Below are 25,611 nucleotides of genomic sequence, written 5' to 3' on the forward strand. Positions count from 1 at the left end.
CATCCTGCAGTAAATGTCGTGCCTGGCAAACTGCTCGATATGTTGGATATAGTTGACCATTTACTCGACGTAAATTAGTGAAATATGTCGGTCCTCGAACATGTTGTAGTAGTATTCTAAGATAAAACAAGTAAGCAAGGCTAAGTTCGGGTGTAACCGAACATTACATACTCAGCTGAGAGCTATGGAGACAAAATAAAGGAAAATCACCATGTAGGAAAATGAACCTAGGGTAACCCTGGAATGTGTTTGTATGACATGTGTATCAAATTGAAGGTATTAAAAAGTATTTTAAGAGGGAGTGGGCTTAGTTCTATAGGTGGACGCCTTTTCGAGATATCGCCATAAAGGTGAACCAGGGGTGACTCTAGAATTTGTTTGTACGATATGGGTATCAAATGAAAGGTGTTAATGAGTACTTTAAAAGGGAGTGGGCCTTAGTTCTATAGGTGGACGCCTTTTCGAGATATCGCCATAAAGGTGAACCAGGGGTGACTCTAGAATTTGTTTGTACGATATGGGTATCAAATGAAAGGTGTTAATGAGTACTTTAAAAGGGAGTGGGCCTTAGTTCTATGGGTGGACGCCTTTTCGAGATATTGCCATAAAGGTGAACCAGGGGTGACTCTAGAATTTGTTTGTACGATATGGGTATCAAATGAAATGTGTTAATGAGTATTTGAAAGGGAGTGGGCCTTAGTTCTATAGGTGAACGCCTTTTCCAGATATCGCCATATAGGTGGACCAGGGGTGACTCTAGAATTAGTTTGTATGATATGGGTATCAAATAAAAGGTGTTAAAGAGTATTATAAAAGCGCGTGGGCCTTAGTTCTATAGGTGGACGCCTTTTCGAGATATCGCCTTAAAGGTGAACCAGGGGAGACTCTAGAATTTGTTTGTACGATATGGGTATCAAATAAAAGGTGTTAAAGAGTATTATAAAAGCGCGTGGGTCTTAGTTCGATAGGTGGACGCCTTTTCGAGATATCGTCTTAAAGGTGAACCAGGGGTGACTCTAGAATTTGTTTGTACGATATGGGTATCAAATTAAAGGTGTTAATGAGTATTTTAAAAGGGAGTGGGCCTTAGTTCTATAGGTGGACGCCTTTTCGAGATATCGCCTTAAAGGTGAACCAAGGGTGACTCTAGAATTTGTTTGTACGAAATGGGTATCATATAAAAGGCGTTAAAGAGTATTATAAAAGCGCGTGGGCCTTAGTTCAATAGGTGGACGCCTTTTCGAGATATCGCCTTAAAGGTGAACTAGGGGTGACTCTAGAATTTTTTTGTACGATATGGGTATCAAATGAAAGGTGTTAATGAGTATTTTAAAAAGGAGTGGGCCTTAGTTCTATAGGTGGATGCCTTTTCGAGATATTGCCATAAAGGTGAACCAGGGGTGATTCTAGAATTTGTTTGTGTGTGTTAAAGAGTGTTATAAAAGCGCGTGGGCCTTAGTTCTATAGGTGGACGCCTTTTCGAGATATCGCCTTAAAGGTGAACCACGGATGACTCTAGAATTTGTTTGTACGATATGGGTATCAAATGAAAGGTGTTATTGAGTATTTTAAAAGGGAGTGGGCCTTAGTTCTATAGGTGGACGCCTTTTCGAGATATCGCCATAAAGGTGGACCAGGGGTGACTCTAGAATGCGTTTGTACAATATTGGTATCAAACGAAAGATGTTAATGAGTATTTTAAAAGGGAGTGGGCCTTAGTTCTATGGGTGGACGCCTTTTCCAGATATTGCCATAAAGGTGAACCAGGGGTGACTCTAGAATTTCTTTGTACGATATGGGTATCAAATGAAATGTGTTAATGAGTATTTTAAAAGAGAGTGCGCCTTAGTTCTATAGGTGGACGGACGCCTTTTCGAGATATCGCCATATAGGTGGACCAGGGGTGACTCTAGAATTTGTTTGTACGATATTGGTATCAAACGAAAGGTGATAATGAGTATTTTAAAAGGGAGTGGGCCTTAGTTCTATAGGTGGACGCCTCTTCCAGATATCGCCATAAAGGTGGACCAGGGGTGACTCTATAATGTGTTTGTACGATATGGGTCTCAAATTAAAGGTATTCATGAGGGTTTTAAAAGGGAGTGGAGGTAGTTTTATATGTGAAGGCGTTTTCGAGATATCGACCAAAATGTGGACCAGGGTGACCCAGAACATATTCTGTCGGGTACCGCTAATTTATTTATATGTGTAATACCACGAAAAGTATTCTTGCCATGATTCCAAGGGCCTTTGATTTCGCCCTGCAAAACTATTTCATTTTTTCTACTTAATATCGTAGGTGTCCCACCCATTTTACAAAGTTTTTTTCTAAAATTAAATTTTGCTTAGAATTAAGCAAAAGTTAAAATGTCGTAAATGTGTTAAAATGTACTCATGAAGGAGCTATTAAATAATAATTTATGAAATTGACAATAAAGCAAATTAATAGTAGATAAAATATATACAGAATAGAATTTATACAGAGTAAATTTGATTGCATACATATAAAAATAATGATCACAACGCAATTTTGCAAACAAGTTTCAAGTATCTGGTACTTCATATTTGAAACAGAGGGTTGAACAGTATATCACGGTTTAGCGTTCTTTGCTTCATTTCGAATTACAAATTTAATGTAGTTAAAAGGTATTTTTTAATATAATGATTGAAAATGTCTAGATGGACTAATAGGAACGTTAAACTTAATTTCACCAAGCAAAAATGGTTTATTTATTGACCCTGTTATTAATTTAACAATAAATAATACACCAAGCATCTCCGCGGCTCTGCAACGTGGGCAGCTGTATTAGTTTTAACCGGCTGCAATAGGGGGGAAGATTTTTAGAAGGATCCCATGGTAAGTGTTTTAAAACGAAAAGCAAAAATTGTTTCTGGACCGATTCCAGCTTGTCAGAATGAACCTGATAACGCGGATTCCAAATTATTGAAGCATATTCCAAAGTAGGTCTGACCAATGATATAAAAAGAGTTTTTGTAACGTATGGGTCATTAAATTCTTTAGACCAACGTTTAACGAAAGGCAAAGTACATTTGGCGCTATTCACGCAAGATTCAATATGAAGTTTTTGGGTTTTGGGTCCATTGTAACGCCTAAATCAATAAAATTAGTGACTTGCTTGATTACATTGTCGCCAATAATATAATCATGGGATTGGAAGGACCTCCTTGTAAAACGCATGAACTTAAATTTAGGTAGGTTTAGTGTGGCGTTTACATTACACCAGTGACCTAGACTATTCAGATCAGCCTGAAGACATGCCCTATCCACGGGTGAGCGGATAGGCATAATAAGGTTGACATCATCAGCGTACATCAACGGCTTGCAGCTGTTCAAAACACTAGGAAGGCCATTAGGGAACAACAGGAACAAAACCGGACCAAGATGGCTGCCTTGAGGAACACCAGAAGTTACGTTTATGAACCGAGACAAACAATTATTAAATATAACTGTTTGTTTTCTTTACTTCACATAAGAAGAAACCCAAGATAGAAGCAAAGGAGGAAATCCTAACCGATCAAGTTTGAATAAAATTATAGAATGAGAAACTTTATCAAATGCCTTACTAAAATCAGTATAAATAACATTAACTTCACAATTAGTCTTACAACTGTTGGATACAAAGGTTGTAAACTCGAGCAAGTTAGACACCGTTGATAATATACTGTAAAGATATAAAGTTTTTTGTTAAAATTTGACTTTACAAAAATTTTTTTTTAAAGTGGGCGTGGCCGTTCTCCGATTTTGCTAATTTTTATTAAGCATATATATAGTAATACGAGTAACTTCCATGCCAAATTTCATCATGATATCTTCAACGACTGCCAAATTACAGCTTGCAAAACTTTTAAATTACCTTCTTTAAAAAGTAGGCGATGCCACGCCCATTGTCCAAAATTTTACTAATTGTCTATTCTGCGTCATAAGTTCAACTCACCTACCAAGTTTCATCGCTTTATCCATCTCTGGTAATGAATTATCGCACTTTTTGTGTTTTTCGAAATTCTCGATATCGAAAAAGTAGCCGTGGTTATAGTCCGATTTCGTTCATTTTATATAGCGATCTGTGACGAGTGCCCAGGAACCTACATACCAAATTTCATCAAGATACCTCAAAATTTATTCAAGTTATCGTGCTAACCGACGGACGAACGGACGGACGGACATGGCTCAATCAATTTTTTTTTCGATACTGATGATTTTGATATATGGAAGTCTATATCTATCTCGATTCCTTTATACCTGTACAACCAACCGTTATCCAATCAAAGTTATTATACTCTGTGAGCTCTGCTCAATTTAGTATAAATATTCTGCGTAATTAGGATGTATGGTATATACCCTACCCAACTCAGTTTCTCGGCATCAAACAATGTATTCTTCCAATGCCTATCATCCTGCAGTAAATGTCGTGCCTGGCAAGCTGCTCGATATTGTAACGACAGCCTGTCTCCATGCTGGCTTCAATGAGTGGCGGAGTGTATATGCGTCTAAGTGTTTATGTGTTTTGTGTCCAGGTCCGTGCCTTAGCCGCAATGTTGCCATTAAAATAATATTAACATAATAACATTAACATTGACAACATTGTACCTATAGTGAACACAATGTTGCAACGGAAAGAAGATGTTGCGCTTGTCATCATGTTGTTATAATAAGCAAAATTTCACCATGTTGCTAACAACCTAGCAGCCTTGACGAATGATATGTAACTATGTGTTTGTTCTGTTCGGTGTTATGTATGTGGATGTGTATTTGTGCAAGGCTATGAGCGTGTGAATGCATCAGTGTGAGCGGTCAAGGCACGAACCAAATGTATCTGTGTAGGTGTTCGTTGTGGGGAGCGGTAAGCGTATGAATGTATGAGTGCATGATTGTATAGATGGAAAATACGGGAAAGCCGAAAAGAAAGTTTGACATGTAATGGTAAAAATTTTCCGTTTCTGGGTAACGTTCCCTACCACGGCGGTAGCTATAAGAAGGGGCAAAATGAGCCAACGGGCCAAAGTATTATTTCATCAGTGCCAGTGAATGTAAGTGGAAAGTGGTTAACAAAAAAAAAAAATTATAAAAATTCTTCAATAATTTTTTAGTGCGCGCTTCAAACCGAAAAAGCCTGCTTACTAAATTTTGTAGCGAAGTACCTTTTTTTAATTGTGTAGTACGCGGTGAAAAGTGTCTCGTGACCGCTAGAACCAGGCAAATCTGGTTTGCCAGCTAGCACCCGATCCTGACCGTTGCAGCAGAAATAAATTAGACCACAAAGGCTATCCCCACCGCTAAAACCAGGCCACTTTTGGAAAGACCCACTGGGCACGGTTCTTAGCGGCGTACCGCCCAAAAACAAATACATTATACTTGGCGAAATACCGCCCGGCAACAACCACCACGCACTACTCTACATTTCTAATTGGTAGCGCATTCCACAACAAAATTCACTACAGCACTTTTTTTTATTGGCAATATACGGCCGCAACAACCACAACAGGATTTTGCTTTATATTGGTGGCATAACGCTCAACAACAACTACGCCATTTTTGGTATATTGAGGCGCAAAACCAACCACAACCGGTATTTATTTTCTATATTGGCGATATACGGCCGCAACAACCACAACAGCATTTTTCATATTGGCGGCGTAACGCCGAACAACAACTACATCACATTGGCGACATACCGCTCAACACCAACTATACTATCCCCATTACATTGGCGACGCAACGCCAACAACAACAACATCACACTGGTGACATTCCGGCCAAAAACAATTGCCACACATCCACAAACACTACGTTCTATTTAATTCGTTGCATGCGCACACCACAACAACAACGGCAAAAGCACAATAGAATTGGCAACATCGATAGCACTTTTCACCGGCGGCATTGAGACGCAACCACAACAACAGCCACGCCAACACATATAACAAAAATGGCATACAATTTTAACAAAGCGGACAACCTGAGCAACTACAAGTATAACAAGTAAGGAAGGTTAAGTTCGGGTGTAACCGAACATTACATACTCAGTTGAGAGCTATGGTGACAACATACGGGAAAATAACCATGTAGGAAAATGAACCGAGAGAAACCCTGGAATGTGTTTGTATGACATGTGTATCAAATGGAAGGCGTTAAAGAGTATTTTATGAGGGAGTGGGCCATAGTTCTATAGGTGGACGTCATTTAGGGATATAGCCATAAAGGTGGATCAGGGTTGACTCTAGAATGCGTTTGTACGATATGGGTATCAAATGAAAGGTGTTAATAAGTATTTTAAAAGGGAGTAATCCTTAGTTCCATAGGTGGACGCCGTTTCGAGATATCGCCATAAAGGTGGACCAAGGGTGACTCTAGAATGTGTTTGTACGATATGGGTATTAAATTAAAGGTATTAATGAGGGTTTTAAAAGGGAGTAATCCTTAGTTCCATAGGTGGACGCCGTTTCGAGATATCGCCATAAAGGTGGACCATGGGTGACCCTAGAATTTTTTTGTACAATATGGGCATCAAACGAAAAGTGTTAATGAGTATTTTAAAAGGGAGTGGGCCTTAGTTCTATAGGTGGACGCCGTTTCGAAATATCGCCATAAAGGTGGACCAGGGGTGACTCTAGAATGTATTTGTACGATATGGGTATCAAATTAAAGGTATTAATGAGAGTTTTAAAAGGGAGTGTGGTTGTTATATAGGTGGTCGCATTTTCGAGATATCGCCATAAAGGTGGACCAGGGGTGACCGTAGAATTTGTTTGTACAATATGGGTATCAAAAGAAAGGTGTTAATGAGTATTTTAAAAGGGAGTAATCCTTAGTTCCATAGGTGGACGCCGTTTCGAGATATCGCCATAAAGGTGGAGCAGGGGTGGCCCTAGAATTTGTTTGTACAATATGAGTATCAAAATAAAGGTGTTAATGTGTATTTTAAAAGGGAGTAATCCTTAGTTCCATAGGTGGACGCCGTTTCAAGATATCGCCATAAAAGTGGGCCAGGGGTGACTCTAGAATTCGTTTGTGCAATATGGGTATCAAACGAAAGGAGTTAATGAGTATTTTAAAAGGGAGTGGCCCTTAGTTCTATAGGTGGACGCCTTTTCGAGGTATCGCAATAAAGGTGAACCAGGGGTGACTCTAGACTTTGTTTGTACGATATGGGTATCAAATGAAAGGTGTTAATGAGTGTTTTAAAACGGCGTGGGGCTTAGTTTTATAGGTGTACGTCTTTTCGAGATATCGCTATAAAGGTAGACCAGGGGTGACTCTAGGATGAGTTTGTACGATATGAGTATCAAATTAAAGGTATTAATGAGAGTTTTAAAAGGGAGTGGTATGAAGGCGTTTTCCAGATATCGACCAAAATGTGGACCAGGGTGACCCAGAACATCATCTGTTGGATACCGCTAATTTATTTATATATGTAATACGTGCCAAGATTTTAAGGGTTTTTCATTTCGCCCTGCAGAACTTTTTCATTTTCTTCTACTTAATATGGTAGGTGTCACAACCATTTTATAAAGTTTTTCTAAAGTTATATTTCGCGTCAATAAAACAATCCTATTACCTTACCATGTTTCATCCCTTTTTTCGTATTTGGTATAGAATTGTGGCATTTTTTCATTTTTCGTAATTTTCGATATCGAAAAAGTGGGCGTGTTCATAGTCGGATTTCGTTCATTTTTCATACCAAGATAAAGTGAGTTCAAGTAAGCACGTGAACTAAGTTCATTAAAGATATGTCGATTTTTGCACAACTTATCGTGTTAGCGGCCATGCGGAAGGACAGATGGACGACTGTGTATAAAAACTGGGCGTGGCATCACCCGATTTCGCCAATTTTCACAGAAAACAGTTAAAGTCATAAAATCTATGCCCCTACCAAATTTCAAAAGGATTGGTTAATTTTTGTTCGACCTATGGCGTTAAAAGTATCCTAGACAAATTAAATGAAAAAGGGCGGAGCCACGCCCATTTTGAAATTTTCTTTTATTTTTGTATTTTGTTGCACCATATCATTACTGGAGTTGAATGTTGACATAATTTACTTATATACTGTAAAGATATTAAATTTTTTGTTAAAATTTTACTTTAAAAAAGTTTTTTTTTAAAAGTGGGCGTGGTCCTTCTCCGATTTTGCTAATTTTTATTAAGCGTACATATAATAGCGTTCCTGCCAAATTTCATCATGATATCCTCAACGACTGCCAAATTACAGTTTGCAAAATTTTAAATTACCTTCTTTTAAAAGTGGGCGGTGCCACGCCCATTGTCCAAAATTTTACTAATTTTCTATTTTGCGTCATAAATTCAACTCATCTACCAAGTTTCGTCGCTTTAGCTGTCTTTTGTAATGAATTATCGCACTTTTTCGGTTTTTCGAAATTTTCGATATCGAAAAAGTGGGCGTGGTTATAGTCCGATATCGTTCATTTTAAATAGCGATCTGAGATGAGTATTCAGGAACCTACATACCAAATTTCATCAAGATACCTCAAAATTTACTCAAGTTATCGTGTTAACGGACGTACGGGCGGACGGACATGGCTCAATCAAATTTTTTTTCGATCCTGATTATTTTGATATATGGAAGTATATATCTATCTCGATTCCTTTATATATGTACAACCAACCGTAATCCAATCAAACTTGATATACTATGTGAGCTCTGCTCAACTGAGTATAAAAACGGTGGCAACAACCACCACCAAGTTTATGGCAATACTCATACATTTATTGGGCTGGCTCAGCTGATTCTGATAACGAAAGCAACTATCAAACACCGGCGGAGGGAGGAGCTGTTCCAGAATCACATTTGGCCATAGTATTATGTTTGTATATATTTATATATTATAATATTTTTTTATATATTTTTTTATTTAAATACTATCATAGAGGGCATGATCTTCATGAGGAGGGGCAAAATGGTCATTTCGTTACCGGGGCAAAGCATTTTGTTGTTAGGAGATATATAGTTTTCCTTTATAATTCAACTCCATATTTCAGGAATTAATGATGGCACTCCTGCCTCCATCCCTTTTCTTTTTGTTCTACATTATAATTTTTTTTGTCATTTCTTCCTCGGTTTGACATTTCATTTTTTTTATCTTTTGGTATATTTATCTTCTACCATATACACATTTCTTTATTCACACATGTTTTCTGCTGCCTATGGTAGCACTGCACCAACAAAAGAAAAAATTTTATTTTTTCTGAATTTTTGATTTTCACTTTTTTATACGTTTTCTTTAGGAATTATTGGGAAAACCAATTCCAACATACCTTTTCTTTGTCACCCCGAGGTTATACACAATAGTGTGCCCTCCATACCAAAGAATTTTTTTTGATTACACATTTTTTATTTGTATTATTAATTTTTGCGTTTCACCATCACGTTGGTAGAATTAATACTACCAAAGCACTCATTACTAAAGATCACTAGCGAGTGATCTTGGCTGAGTGATTGCGGGCGGCTAACGTGGGCGTGGCCTGTAGAATTGTATGCATGCTAGGAGTATTTCTTTTCAGCGTTTTCAGCAAAGCTGCTCAACTGCAGCGACGCCGTTGGATGAGAAGAGTAACTTGGTGAGTGTTTTGAGTGAAACATTATAATTTATCAAAATACACCTGTTTAGTTGTATGTACATGTGTTAGCACAGATTCCTGCTCTTGCAAAAGTAGAACAGGAATTAACAAATCAGAAAAATAAAAACAGATTGCAACGAACATATGTGCATGCATGAAAAACGTCACAAACGTACATTTGCACTTACATACATAACATTTGTTTTCATATACACGTAAATCCCTTTCCTTTGATGACCCACTTTTGCTGTGTACATAATCGATCTTATGTTTACTTGAGCGGTTGCGGTAGATCAGGGATTAGGGTACTTGAATGTTTTTTTTGTTCGCCATCTTACTTTGTTTCATTTTATTTGAATTTGCAATTTTAGGATTTAGAATTAGCTCATAGTAATAATATGGCATTAGGGTGACCCTAAAAGTTAAAATTTTTTTATTTGAGTTCAGACACTTCGTCTATTAGTCATAAGTATTTTGTATTGTATGGAATTTGAAATTTATCGACTTCTTCCTGCCTTCACATGAATTTGTAATGTTAGCTAGTAATAAGGTTCAGTATTATATTTGAGCATTTTTTTTTTCACTTTGAGTAAATAGAAGTTTAAAAATTGATACTAGTTAAGCCTTTTGGAATCCTTGGCAAATTATTTTGTAGTAAACTTTGAGTTCAAAGTTTGTTGAAATTATTGCACTTATTATTAGTTGGTAATTTGGAAACCAAAAATTTTGTAAATAAATCATAAGAATTATGTTTGGATGAAATTTTAATATTTTCAATAATGCAGGGCTAAGTCGAATGTTGGTGTTGGTGCTGCGCTTGCGCGCGGTAAGGTAAGGTGAAGGTGAGTGATAGGGAAATAACTTATTGACGGATGGACAGACTTAAGTCAGGTTTGGGGGCACTGCAAGTAGATAGGAGTCAGCACAGTGCCCACGGTGCGGTACAAGTTGCACTGCAGAGGGAGGGTAGACTCCACCTGACAGGACAGGCCTTCATCTTTAACTCTGCCCCTCACGTATGTTTCCATTTTTTCAGCTCTTTCTCCTTCCTTTCCTATACATATGCAGGTATGAACCTTTTTTGTTCATATAGCTGCGGGTGAGGAAGTTGGTGAAATTCCCCGCCCAAGACGACGAGCTAGCCTAGGCCCGCAAGCATACCTGCTTGCCGCCGCTCCTCGCCATCCAAACAGTCAGCCACGTAACAATATGTTGGATATAGTTGACCATCTTCTCTACGTAAATCAGTGAAAGATGTCTGTCCTCGAACATGATGTAGTAGTATTCTAAGATAAAAATATTCTGAGTAATTAGGATGTGTAGTATATACCTTACCCAACGCAGTTTCTCCGTCCGGGCTGATTAGGGAAATTCTGTCCACGCTTTCTACGTTGCCATTTTTTATTAGTCCAAATGTAATAGGCGGGTACTTCGGAGTAAAGCAAAGTCTTTGCAAAATCGTCAAATGAACAAATGGAAAAAATGCTTTCAAAGTGGTTTGTGTGGTTCCTGCAGTATGTTTTCGACATTACACGGTGCGAAATAAACCCTTTGTCCATTTTCTAAGTGAACAGATAGATGTACAACCATTGGGAATCGCTCATGAATCGAAAATCACAGTAATCTCCAAATACCTTCTGATGTGCTTAAATATCTGCCATTCAAAAATTTTGCACTTCTTCTTTTTTATCTTGAACGGAAAATGTCACTGCGTCGCTACCTTTGTTGACATATACAATATATTTATACAAATATTAGCAGACCCAGCAGAGCCCTAAATTTGGTATATCTGCATACATTTTAATAAGCTTTTTCCGTCTAACTCTGCCCTCGCCCCTCTACATTTTTCCTAATCTTTGTATTCACTCCTCCCTTCATATTTATCGCTTCGTCTATCTCCATCTTCGTCTCATTCTATCTCTTTCTCAGTCTCCTTCTCTCTTTTCTCTTCTCTCAAGTTTTTCTCATTCTTCTTCATATCTTATTGCTAGTCCCAGAGGGTGATATGTATTTTGTTCCAGTCCCATTACGAGTCTCAGTCCTAGTTCCGCTCCGAGTCTCAGTCTCAGTCTCGGTCCAAGTCATAGTCTTAATCCCAGTACCAGTCCGTCTCTGGTATGCTTCCCGAAAAAATACTAATATAGGAAAATTTATATACCAAATTTCAGGCAAATCGAATAGGAGTTTTGTAGATAGGTATGTGAGTATTATTAATTCATATCTTTATTTCGGCTTCGCATGCATATTTATCAGTTTTGCCAGGTTGATGCGACTAAATCGAATATCACAATGAAAATTACTTTAAAGCTCTCAGAAATAGCTTTCATTTGATATCCATAATACACACATATTCTAGGGGTATCCGGGTCCATGTTTTGGCCTATATCTCGAGACCCTAGTCACCCAGTGGCATAAAACTTACTCTGTACTAAAGCATACATCGACAGCTTCAATTTGATATCCATAATGTAAAAACAGATTCTATGTATATCCGGGTCCATGTTGTGGCCTATATCTCGAGACCCTAGTCACCTAGCGGTGTAAAACTTACTCTGTACTAAAGTATACAGCAACAGCTTCAATTTGATACCCATAATGTTAAAACCCATTCTAGGTGTATCCGGGTCCATGTTTTGGCCTATATCTCGTGACCCTAGTCACCCAGTGGCTTAGAACTTACTCTGTACTAAAGCATACATCAACAGCTTGAATTTAATATCCATAATGTAAAAACACATCCTAGTGTTACCCTGAACCACGTTTTGGCCTATATCTCGAGACCCTAGTCACCAATAGGTATGAAAACTACCCTTTACTAAAGCACTCATCAACTGCTTCAATTTGATACCCATAATGTAAAAACACTATCTAGGCGTTCACGGGCCCTCGTTTTGGCCTATATCTCGGACCCTAGTCACTCAGGGGTATGAAAATTACCCTCTCTTAAAGCACTCATCAACATCTTTCATTTGTTATCCATATTCTATAAACACATTCCAGGGGTACCCGGGTCCACGTTTTGGCCTATATATCGAGACTCTAGTCACCCAGGGGTTTGAAAATTACCCTCTACTAAAGCACTCAGCATCAGCTTTCATTTGATATCCATATTCTATAAACACATTTTAGGCATACCCGGGTCCACGTTTTGGCCTATATCTCGAGACCCTAGTCACTAGAAGTTTACGCCGACCACTTTATCGGCGGCGGCGGCGTTGTCTCTATTATATACCGGCGGCGACGCGCCGGCGTACGCCGGTATTCTTACATTAAAAAGGTTAATTTTTCTATTTAAAAAAATAGTATTTAGGAAAGGTTTTGTTTGTATGTATTTAATGAAATCAACGTGTTGGCCATTTCGGAAAGATCCAGGGTTTTGCCTCAATATCTCGCAGACAATTCAAAAATTTTCAGGAGTAGCTCCTTGCGGAGGGATTGCCCCTCCTTCACTTATTCCAGAGAGGCTTCGAACCTAACCCCGGTCTTTCGAATTGGTAGTGCTGCGTCTGCTGAAAATAAATAGACATACATAAAAAAGCCACCTAGGGTTAACTCCTAATAATCGCTATTTCTTAAAATCATTTGTGGCTCCTTTGCGGTCACGCACAAAGGCGACTTACGGTTGATATTAATGGTCTATTAATACTCATGACTCCCGTGGCACAGGGCGCCTCTTTTTTTTCGGCTGTTTTTAAGAGCTACAATTCCCGATGTGCGAACAATATCAATCCCGACCACCAGTCGCTACCACGCCTCCTGACCCTCACATCATATTCCAGCTATAGGACTGCGACTTCGAACTCATACCTTCGTCGACGTCACTTTCCTAGAAGCTCTAGGTGTAGCTCCGAAGACTTTCCAACGGATGATTTTGTCGCACTATGCTTCCGAGCTACACCAGAGAAACACCTTGAAACATTAGGGAGTGACTATTCGGCCAAGGACGCCGCCTTCGAAATCATAAGCAATCTAAATGGAAGTCATTGCGTAATCGGGGAAAACCGTAAAATACTCGGGGCATCTACATAATTAAAATTTTACAAGGACCCTGAATAAAATTTTTAAAATGTAGACCAATGTTTGCAGACGTTTGTATTCACATCATTTATTTCAATAGTCTTCTTTAAATCAAAACGATATTTTAGAATGAAATTGGACCGATTTTAAGTTGAAAGATGTTTACTGCTGTTTTCCGGCCTTATGATATAAGAGCTCGTTATGGATGACCGCGTAGCTTCAGTTTTCAGACTAGTTCGACTGTCCACTACGTTAGGGTAATAGCACACGCAGTCATTAGTTCGACTGTCTTGGGAAAGCTTTTGCTTCACCACTATGAGTGTTCTTGCGAAGGACAAAGCCTGACCTGGTAAATATATGTGCCTACGTATTCACATTTGTAAAAGGAGCCGTAACGTGTAGGTGATATTTAAACTTGGTTGATAGGCTATAATCAATGTGGTTCACTCCAAGGGACTAGTTTTGGATAGGGCCGCCAACTTTTTGTCAAACCGGGAGACTTGGGTGTTGAAGGATGAAGTTTGAATTTTTTTTTGAAAAAAAATATGCAAAGTGAGCATATAAATACTATATATTTGTGAAAGTATGTCTGTATGTATGATTGGACTTGCAGCCTAAACCGCAGAATGGAATCGAACGAAATTTTGTCATGACATACCCTGAGTGCGTAAATCTATGGTAGGCTATATAAAAAAAGTTTTCGACAAGGGGGCGTGGCACCTCCCATACAATTGGAATTTTTCGTAGTCAATATATCTGAAAGTATTAAGGCTAGACGACTGAATTAGGTGGGTGGTTATATGAGACCAATCCCTACCCCCTCCAGAAAAACTGGATATAACGAAAAAGGGGCGTGGCACCTCCCACACAACTGGAATTTTTCGTCAATATATCTGAAAGTATTAAAGCCAGACGACTGAAATTAGGTGTGGAGGTATATAAGACTAATCCTTATCCCTTCAAGAAAAATTGGGGATAGCGAAACAGGGGTGTGGCATCTCCAATACAAATGGGGGTTGGGATTAGTCTAATATATTAGTCTATATAATACTACTTTTATTTATACCCGAACGACGTCGGGTACTCTGCTAGTTTATTATATAACTTTTCTTTTAGTGTTTTGTTTTAATAACTTGACGAAATTGGTGATGCAAAGTTCGTGTTAAGCTGCCATCGAAAACGCTTGTTTTTTTAAATAACTTTTGAACAGTTAGAAAGAGTTAAATTTCGCAATTAGTTTCTTATAACTGACAGTGATGCGCATCATGAACAATAAATGGCCTAAACAGTCTTAAACGAGTCGAAAATATAGTAACGCGCAACTGCTTGAATTTGATACCCATAATGTAAAAACACTATCTAGGCGTTCACGGGCCTTTATCTCGAGACCCTAGTCACCCAGGGGTATTAAAATTACCCTCTGCTAAAGCACTCATCAACTGCTTTCATTTGTTATCCATATTCTATAAACACATTCCAGGGGTACCCGGTTCCAAGGTTTGGCCTATAATTCGAGACCCTGTGCGTCGATCCTGAATTTTCTTTGCCATAAACCTCACGGAACCCAAGACGTTTCCAACGAATGCAAAACCGTGGAAATCGGTTCGTGCGTTCTGGAGTTATAGCGTCAGGAAGGAATACCCGACTTATTTTTATATTATAGATATTTTATTGATTAGGCTGAATGACAGTACTCTACATATATGTGAGCGGATAAACATATGGAAAGAACGGGGCAATATGGAACTATCCATCAGTTAATGACGTTGTACCCATTAGAAAGTACACGGGTATAGCCACCGTCCGCTGACCTTTGTCTATATTTTGGATATCCATCTTCCCCGCTCTGCGTATGATGTAGGAGCTCGCGTGGGTATCGTTTTGAGCATCGTCCATTTAGCATACAGGGCGATGATAAATGATCAACCCCAAATTGGCAGTGGATCATATTTTTAGTGATTATATCATACAACATCGGATCTTCGTCTTCCTTTGGAATTTCCGCTGATATAATGGGATCTATATGATAAGGAAGAATTTTAACTAGTTATTAGCCAAATTAAAATATGCGCGTGAGTAAACCCCGCTTTTGCCATTCAACATTAAACATATGGCCTCTAACTTTTCCAAAAATATCTTGTTTTGTAATTAAACTCATGAGTTGGTGTAGCTTGATATGGAATATTCTTGACACAATGTCACGGCGCCCATCTGGTCGTTAATTCGGAAACAATTCGGTTTTGATTTCACTGCACTCGGGATTACATGTGAATGTTATAAATAAGTCAGACCTTCCATAATGACGGACATATAAGAGGGCGTCTTGTGTACGTTCCTGCAAATATCGAGGCGATCCAGTAAATGAAGACGGCAAAATTACTAAGTGACCAATATTTTCAGGACTGCAATCCTCGTTAACAACATATCTTAGATGTATATAATTATCTGCACGCAACGTTTTTTGGTGTGCTCTTATAAAATTTTACCTTTTGGTCATCATTTTAGCAGCCATGTCCACACAGTATTGGTTAAAGAGATATCCTTATCTATGAAGCGCATTAAAGCTATTTTCTCGAATCATAATTTTGTATGCATAAAATTGCATACACGAAACTGTTTTTTGAGGGTTAGATGCCCACTGCTTGGAGAAGTGTGCAGTATGCTGTAACCACCCTCACCATTTAAAAATAATAGTTTAAAAAACTAAAAAAACACGCTTTTATAGCAAACCGATAGAAATAATTTTCAATTAAAAAGAATTTATATAACAGTAGTAGAAGGTCAAACAACCGTTTATAGTTAATCACCTCAAAATAAAATTATAATAAAATTTAGGTTATTAACAGAATAATTTAATGCAGAGTAAAAAGCGTGGGGTGCATTTGACTAAATTTCATATCTTTCCTTTCAGATAGTTGCCAATAGAATGATTTCAACATTCAATATCAAGCACCCCACGCTTTTTACTGTGAATTAAATTATTCTGTTAATAACTTAAATTTTATTATAATTTTATTTTGAGGTGATTAACTATAAACGATTGTTTGAACTTCTACTACTGTTATATAAACTTTTTTTAATTGAAAATTAGTTTCTATCTTATAGTTCGTTTGCTTTAAAAGTGTGTTTTTTGATTTATTAAACTATTTTTTATTTTTAATTTTTTAGTTCTAGTAATTTTAAAAGTTTTAGTAGAGTGCGATGAAACCTCGAAACGCCAGCGGTCCATGGATGAATCCAACGCCACGGCACAGAAAAGGGCCAACACGCAGGGAGGTTGGACGCGGTCTTTCGCCGAAATTGTCAAGGGTCGGCAGATCATTGGCATTATAGACGAGAGCAGCTAAGATGGCAGGATCCCGAAAAAACAGTGGAAGTGCATCGAGGCCGCGCTGGCTACGGTGCATTCAAAGTGGTAATAAGGCCAATTGACCTTATGGCCGTTGACCTTATGTCACCACACCATCACACTAATGCATTGTCCTTGATACGTATGCAAAGTTTCAAATTACTCAGACTTCTATAAACCGGTGAAAATTAAGCTCAAATATTCCGTTACATAGAAACAGGCTAAGCTAATAAAAGCGTGTTAAAAAAGGGCTCCAGTATGCTCTTTCGTAGATGTGCCATGCACTATCTATCATTAATAAAGGAATGCGTTTTTCGCATTATGTGCACGGTTTCAAATCTATGACCATTAGGGGTGGTCATAAGTTCAATTGACCGTATGTCCGTTAACCTTATGTCACCCCACCATCACATTATTGCATTGTCATCGAGCTTTGATACGTGTGCAAAGTTTCAATCAAACTTATGGCCATTCAAAGTGGTAATAAGACCAATTGACCTAATGGCCGTTGACCTTATGTCACCGCAACATCACATTAATGCATTGTCATCAACCCTTGATACGTGTGCATATGTTTCAATCAAACTTAGGGCCATTCAAAGTGGTAATAAGGCCAATTGACCTTATGGCCGTTGACCTTATGTCAGCACAGCATCACATTATGGCATTGTCATCGAGCCTGGATATATGTGCAAAGTTTTAAATCAAACTTATGGCCATTCAAAGTGGTAATAAGGCCAATTGACCTTATGGCCGTTTACCTTATGTCACCACACCATCACATTAATGCATTGTCATCGGTCCTTGATACATATGCAAAGCGTCAAATTAATCAGACTTCTAGAAACCGGTGAAAATTAAGCCAAAGAACCCGGTACATACAGGCCAAGCTATTAAAAGCGTGTTAAAAAGGGCTGCAGTATTCTCTTTCGTAGATGTGTCATGCATCCACTTCTGTCATTAATAAAGGAATGGCTTTTTAGCATTATGTGCAAGGTTTCCCATCTATGGCCATTTGGGGTGGTCACAAGCTCAATTGACCTTATGTTTGTTAACCTTATGTGACCCCACCATTACATTATTGCATTGCCATCGAGCCTTGATACGTGTGCAAAGTTTCAATCAAACGTATGGCCATTCAAAGTAGTAATAAGGCCAATTGACCTTATGGCCGTTGACCTTATGTCACCACACCATCACATTAATGCATTGTCATCGGTCCTTGATACATATGCAAAGCGTCAAATTAATCAGACTTCTAGAAACCGGTGAAAATTAAGCCAAAGTTTCCGTTACATACCGGCCAAGCTAATAAAATCGTGTTAAAATGGGCTCCAGTATGCTCTTTCGTAGATGTGCCATGCATCCACTTCTGTCATTAATAAAGGAAAGCGTTTTTAGCATTATGTGCAAGGTTTCAAATCTATGGTCATTTGGGGTGGTCACAAGTTCAAATGACCTTATGTCCGTTAACCTTATGTGACCCCACCATCACATTATTGCATTGTCATCGAGCCTTGATACATGTGCAAAATTTCAATCAAACTTATGGCCATTCAAAGTGGTAATAAGGCCAATTGACCTTATGGCCGTTGAACTTATGTCACCACACCATCACAGTATTGCATTGTCATCGAGTCCTGATACGTGTGCAAAGTTTCAATCAAACTTATGGCCATCCAAATTTGTAATAAGGCCAATTGACCTGATGACCGTCGACCTTATGTCACCACACCATCACATTAATGCATTGTCACTGGTCCTTGATACGTATGCAAAGTTTCAAATAAATCAGGCTTCTATAAACCAGTGAAAATTAATCTCAAATATTCCCTTACATACAGGCCAAGCTAATAAAAGCGTTTTAAAAAGGGTATTGCAAGGGGTGAATTTCTGACACACGATGGAGAGTGTTATCGCGGGGACCAGCATCGCTGATTTAATTTGCCATACTCTAGATAAACATCAAATCCCATTAAAAGATTGTCGTGCACAATGATACGATTACGGCGCCAATATGAAAGGAGCTTACAACGGAGCACTACGTCAGATTCTCGTCAAAAACTCGAATGCATTGTGCAACCCACAGTCTGAATTTATGTGGTGTTGATGCTGCATAATGTTGTACGGCTGCAACTACTTTCTTTGGGGTTGTACAAAAATGTTTTTTTTATTTTCAGCAGCATTCAACAACGATGGGACATCCTCAAAAAAAATGTACCGAGCTCTCTTCATAGTCTTTCAGACAAAAGCCAATTTTGAGCGCGCAAGCATACGGAGATGTTACCGGCATTCTCAAGTACATCAACAAATTCGAATGTATCTTGCTGTCCTCAAATTGGTTCAAAATTCTGACCACCATTAATAAAATAAACGTGGTCCTCCGAGCTAGAGACGCCACCATAGATGTTGAAGTCCGACATCTAGATGCCTTATTAGCTGATTTGGAGTTGACCAGGAACCAATGGGAAACAATTTTAAACGAATGCAAAACAGTTGCTATTCATTTGAACATCTCGCAAAAGTTTCCGGACATTCGAAAATGAAAACCCAAAAGACGTTCTGAAGATAATTTAAATGAAATGATTACGGATGATTCAGAGTCTGATTTAAAAACAATACATTTCTGGTGATCGTTGATTCAGTAATCACTGGCATTACTGAACGATTTGCAGGTATTAGAAATTTGAGCGAGACGTTTTCCTTTTTGTGGCAATTTGAAGACATGGCTGAAACTACGGTTCGGGCGAGCGCAGCAAAATTTGTCGAAAAATACAATCCGGACATTTGTCAAAGCTTAGAATGCGAATTTTGATAAAGGGCTGTCACGTTACGTATCTTTTGCACTATACCTGTCCACTGTAGCTAGTGCAGAACGTTCTTTCAGCGTACTTGCAAGAATCAAAAACTTTCGTACATCGTGTTCATCTCAAGAGCGAGTTTCAGGACTTACCGCGCTTTGTGTTAAATCCGTTTTGGCAAGACAGTTAAATTTTGATATTATTATAAAAAATGTTGCAGTGAAAAAAGCAAAAAAGCCACTCTTTGATATCCGAACCTTCTATATTGAATAATTAAAACTTATAATACAGCCCAATTCTAAACAAAAATTCCGTGCGAGTTTTTTCTCTTCTCCCATTCCTCGTATTCTAAATAAAAATTCCTTGTAAGTTTTTTCACTTCTCCCTTTCCTCCTATTCTGAACAATGTTGAAAAAGCGGAAACCGGTTATGGGAGAAAAGTAGGTATTATGAATGTGAGTGAGAGGGAGATGTCTCTGTCATTTTTTAGGAGTTTTTTCACTTGTTAAATTAAAGGGAATGCATCAAAATAGTTAAAGGAAATTGGTTCTTTTAAGAAAGAATACTTATTTGTACAAATTTCTGCTAAAATATGTACATTCTACCACAATATTCTCTATTTTAATTCGAAAAGTATATCAAAAGCAACGGAAGAGCTCTTGGTATATTTGATGCAGCCATGCAGAAATTGCCCAAGGATTTTTTAAGAAGGCTTAAATAGATTTTGGCATATGACGAAAAACGGACTCAACTCGACTAGGCCGCCAGAAAATTGCTTTGCTGAATCGAAGCAGGCAACTCCAGCGGATTTGTGTTATCCCGCCGTCTTCTTCTTATGCTCCTCTGTTGATGTTGCTGTGGCACCAACTCATTACTCATTTCAGTGATTATCACATAAAATGCAATACTGTGATTTGTTTATATTTCATTTCTTAATTTCAATCAAATTTGCAAAAATAATTAAACTTTTCAATTTTTTAAACAAAATAAGAAATGTTCAACGAAACTCCAATTGACAAAATAGCTGACTTAGAAAATTCGAAATTCCTATTCCCCAATTATTATTCTCCCTAGGAGAAAATAATTAGAGGAATTTTTCCGCGGGAATAAAAAAATCCGCGAGAACAAAATTCCAAGAGAATATTTAAAATGGGACTGATAATCATCATTATATTTATCAGAAATGTACCAAAATGTTACCAAATAACTAGGAAAGATTATTTTAAACAATATGTTGCTCTTAAAAGATAATTTTATTTCTACGTTACAATAAAACAGTATAAATAGCATATATGTAAGCCCATTTTGCTAATACAAAATGCTCGCAATGAGTTTTGAATTCGAAATCAAAACAAGATAGCCTACAAGATTTTTGTGATTGTAGCAGCATAAGTGTGACAAGAAAAAATTTAAATTTAGGTACATTCGATTATTTAATACAAAAACAATAACATTTAAACAACAATATATCGGCACTCTGATGTTTGTGAGTGTATCTAGCCTGTTGTAGCAATATAGCAGTATTACATATATGATAAATAGTCAATATTCTGTATTCATTTTATTTTCAGCTCTTAGTCCAAAAATCATTTAGTTGATGTGGCAACATTTTTTTTTATGTAATCCATCAATAACTAGGTTTACCCGGCATACGTTGTAACGCCCAAGATCGAATGAATGTTGCGTTATTTTTTCTGTTTTGTTTGTTGATAATTTAATTTATTTTTCTGTAAATTGAATTGAATTTTGTACGCATATTTGGTAAATTTTCGTTTAAAACTATTTATTCTTGTATTCCAACAGTAAACGATTGTTTTTGTGCTTTGTTCATTGTAATTACAAAAGCAAAGCGTACAGGAAACTGTAAGCGCTTAAAATTGAATGGCAAATATCTTTTACCGCTGATGATTGTTACTTCGAATACATTCGGCATTAATTTTTTAACGCAAAGTCTGGTACCATTGCACAATTTTGGTTGGTCAAAATTCCGAAGAAATATTATTGGTGAGCCAATTTTCAAAGTTGATATATGTGCAGGCATTCCAGGTGGTTCTAAAGAGCTTAGAAATTCACAATTTGATTTTCATCTGTAACTGTGTCGATCGATTTATATTTCGCCACTTTACCAGGAATTTGGTTTTGAATGCGATCATTGATTTTGTTAACATTATCAATTTTGGGAGCTAAAATTGCTCGTTCGCATAGCCAAAAAAAAATTTTAATTTAAAATTCTTAATTCTGAAATAAAAATATATTTCTATCGGAACCCGCCTATGGAATCAGAGGTAGACACTCCTTTCCTGTGACCAATTTGCGCCGGTTGGCAGAGTGAAGGAGCGACATGGTGCCTTGTTGGACGGCAATAACCGTTTAAACGGTTAAGCGCCAATTCAGTAAGTAAGAAATATGAAAAACTTTCGTCGTGATCGAAGGAACATCCAGCCAAAATTTGGTGATGATTGAAGTGTGGGAAATACGTTTCTATAGGGAACACACACACAGAATTTTGTTTATAGAAGATGTAGATAGACTGAAGCTAACAAATTTTTTAACGGCGGCAGATTACTAAACGTTCAAAGGAGCAGCCAAACTTTAGGTGTTAAAATAACCTAAGTTTGCACGGCAGCCATAGTTCCTAAAAATCCCATTTGTAGGGAAGGTGCCACGCCCCTCTGTTCCCAATTTCACATTTTACTGGAGGTGTTAGGATTTAACGTCGTATAGCTCCTTACTTATTTTCATTATCCTACCATTACTAAATACAGAGATATGCAGTATGATATATTCCATTTCTATGGGAGGTGCCACGCCCCCTTTTTTCCAATTCCACATTTTCTTGGTGGTATTAGGGATTAACCTCATATAACTCCTTACAGAATTTGAACGTTCTGGCATGTATACCTTCAGAGTTATGCAGTAACAAATATTTCATTTCTGTGGAGATGCCACGCCCCTTTTATATATTGAAATAAGTTTTAGCATAAAACCTTCGTATTGATCGAAAGAACCTATAGCCAAAATTTGGTGATGATTGAAGTGTTGGAAATACGTTTCCATACCGAAGACACACACACACACACACACACACACACACACACACACACACACACACACACACACACACACATATATATATAGCATTTGATTTTTATATATATAGATGATTCATGAATGAGACGTCATTAATTCAAATTAAATAAAAAATAAATGTAAGGTGCGATAACCTCCGGGCCGAGTTTCTGTTCCAATTTGCGTCGTGCTCCTCTTGATTTTCCCTACAAATTGGCCGGACGGGACTTATATGTTTTGTGCCGACTACGAACGGCATCTGCAAGGCAGATGAGTTTTCACTGAGAGCTTTTCATGGCAGAAATACACTCGGAGCGCTTGCCAAACACTGCCGAGGGTGACCCCGCTTAGAAAAATGTTCTTCTAATTGAAAAACCTTATTTCTAAAACTTTGATGTTGCTTTGCCCGGGGTGCGAACCCAGGGCATACGGTGTGGTAGGCGGAGCACACTACCATCATACCACGGTGGCCGCCATTTTAATTAATTAATTCAAATTAATCAAATGTATTAGTAGATTTTTTTTGGGGGGCCAGTAAATTCTTTTGTCCCGGGCCCGGATTTTCTCTCTACGGCCCTGATTGTAACTCCCAAGTCGACAAAGACATCAACGCTTCCAGAATTTGGCTATTAACTGTGTAAGAAGCTGGCTGTACGTTTCCACGTGAAAAACACGTGAATTTAAATTTTTCTATGTAAGCGGAATATAATTCGCATTACACCAAGTAACTAAAGAATTTAAATCCGACTAGAGTACAAAACGTTCTTCAACCTACGCGTATGACTTAAATAGTTTTACGTCGTCGGCATACATTAAAATTTTAGAATATTTTATAGTTGTGGAAATATCGTTTATAAAGATCAAAAATAGAGTCGGACCAAGATGGCTGCCCTGAGGCACACCCGAGGGAACATCGATGAAATTTGAACAAATGTTTTTAAAAATTACTCTGCCGCAAAGATAGGAGTAAATCCAGCGAGTTAGCCCAGGTTGAAAGTCAAGCAATTCGTGTTTATAGACAAGTAATGTGTGGCATACTTTGTCGAATGCTTTTCTGAATCAGTATAGGTATATAACGTGTGTCTGATGATTGTTTCTAAACCCATTAAATACGTGAGTTGTAAATTCAAACAAATTGGTTTGGTTGTTTTGCTTCTACAAAAGCCATGCTGAGAAATATCTATCAATGTATAAATCGAAAATGCAAGGTGAAAATGAAACGATTGCTTCGAATAACTTAAGGATAGAGGAGAGCTTAGCTATTCTACGATAGTTTTCAATAGACGACTTGCTTCCTTTTTAATGGAGTGTGTAACCAACATTCAAAGTAGCAAAGCTTTTATTTTGCTTGCCTGTTTGTGGCTAGTTTGATAGTTGGGCGGAACTCCTGGTAGCAGCTAGCAATCAGCCTGTGGGTGGGGGGGGGGGGGGGGGGGGGTTTATTTAACTATCCAGCTACGCCTTATAATTGGTCCATAACTTTAATCGAGTTCCTGCGGATTTGCTGAAGAAGACAACTACAATGTTAGGCAAAAAAAATTAGGACTAGAATATATCATTCCTAACGAATGAAGACAAAAAAAATATAGATACCCCCTAAAACTCTTCTATGATCTCCTTCACCTATATGCTATGGATATGGTGTTGATGTTAGCGCAATTGCAGGGACCAAGCCCACCCTACATTTATCCTCTAGGGCGCTAAAATGAGGATCCCAGGTACACATCAAACTTGTACATCTTTACCCCATCGCAAAAGGAAACTGAATTTTTACTCGATATTTTTTTGATTTATTTACACACAAAAATTTCTTTAAGAGTTTTCAAGGTTTAAACAATATGGCGATCTCAGCCATTGGAATTACCCTTTCTTCACTTAAAAAGAACTGGTGTTTACAACAACAAATCTAAAGCTAGAAGTAATTAATATTTACTGTTTATATGCCTAAAGTTCATTGAGAATGCTTATTGGCAAAACAAAAAGAATCCATAGTAAATTGTTTTGCCATAGAAAGCAAGAGAAAGAGAGAGAGCTCGAATGGTAACTTCAAATTTCACGCTCTCGCTTTTTCTTACTCAACAAAAAAAATTATACAAAAATATAAAACTACTATAAAGAGAATGAAATTATATATACATATATGTATGTTTATATGATCTCCTGATTAGATTGGATACGCAAAGTCAAAGGCTACGAATTCTTTATGGGTGCAGATCACTTGTCGCTGGGGAAAATTAAACACAACAAAAAAAACAACAATGAGATTCGATCCGTTCCTCATAAAACAACATAGGTAATTCGGATTTATTAAAACAATTGAAAGAGGATTAGTTGGTGTTTTGGTCATGAATTTAGAATTACCTGCTGTGTGCGTATACGCCTGCAGCAAGGCGAGAGGATTTGATTGATGGAACAGAACTCTTGCAATTCTTCACCAATTGGAAGTAAAATCTATACACATTTTAAAACATGTAAATAACTTAGGTCAGCGCGATTGATTGCAAATATGTTGTTTTACTTACATGATTGAAAAATTGTAGACGAATTACTTTTGCAGAGTTTAGACTTCACTCCTACCTTGAAGAAAACCAGAAACGGAAAGGAAGCTAGCAATTTTCTGGGAATCTTTTATATGTACGAAAGTTTGACAGATGGATGAACAATCTGTCGTGTCAATCAGATATGATTTGTCAATGATAGTGTTGTAAAGTAGCCCAAAGTTGCAATGTTTTCTTCTTCGTTTATGAACACAAAATATACATTTCTATTCGATTTTCACT

The sequence above is a fragment of the Eurosta solidaginis genome, chromosome X, assembly GCF_040869045.1.
Source record: "Eurosta solidaginis isolate ZX-2024a chromosome X, ASM4086904v1, whole genome shotgun sequence".
Taxonomy (NCBI): Eukaryota; Metazoa; Arthropoda; class Insecta; order Diptera; family Tephritidae; genus Eurosta; species Eurosta solidaginis.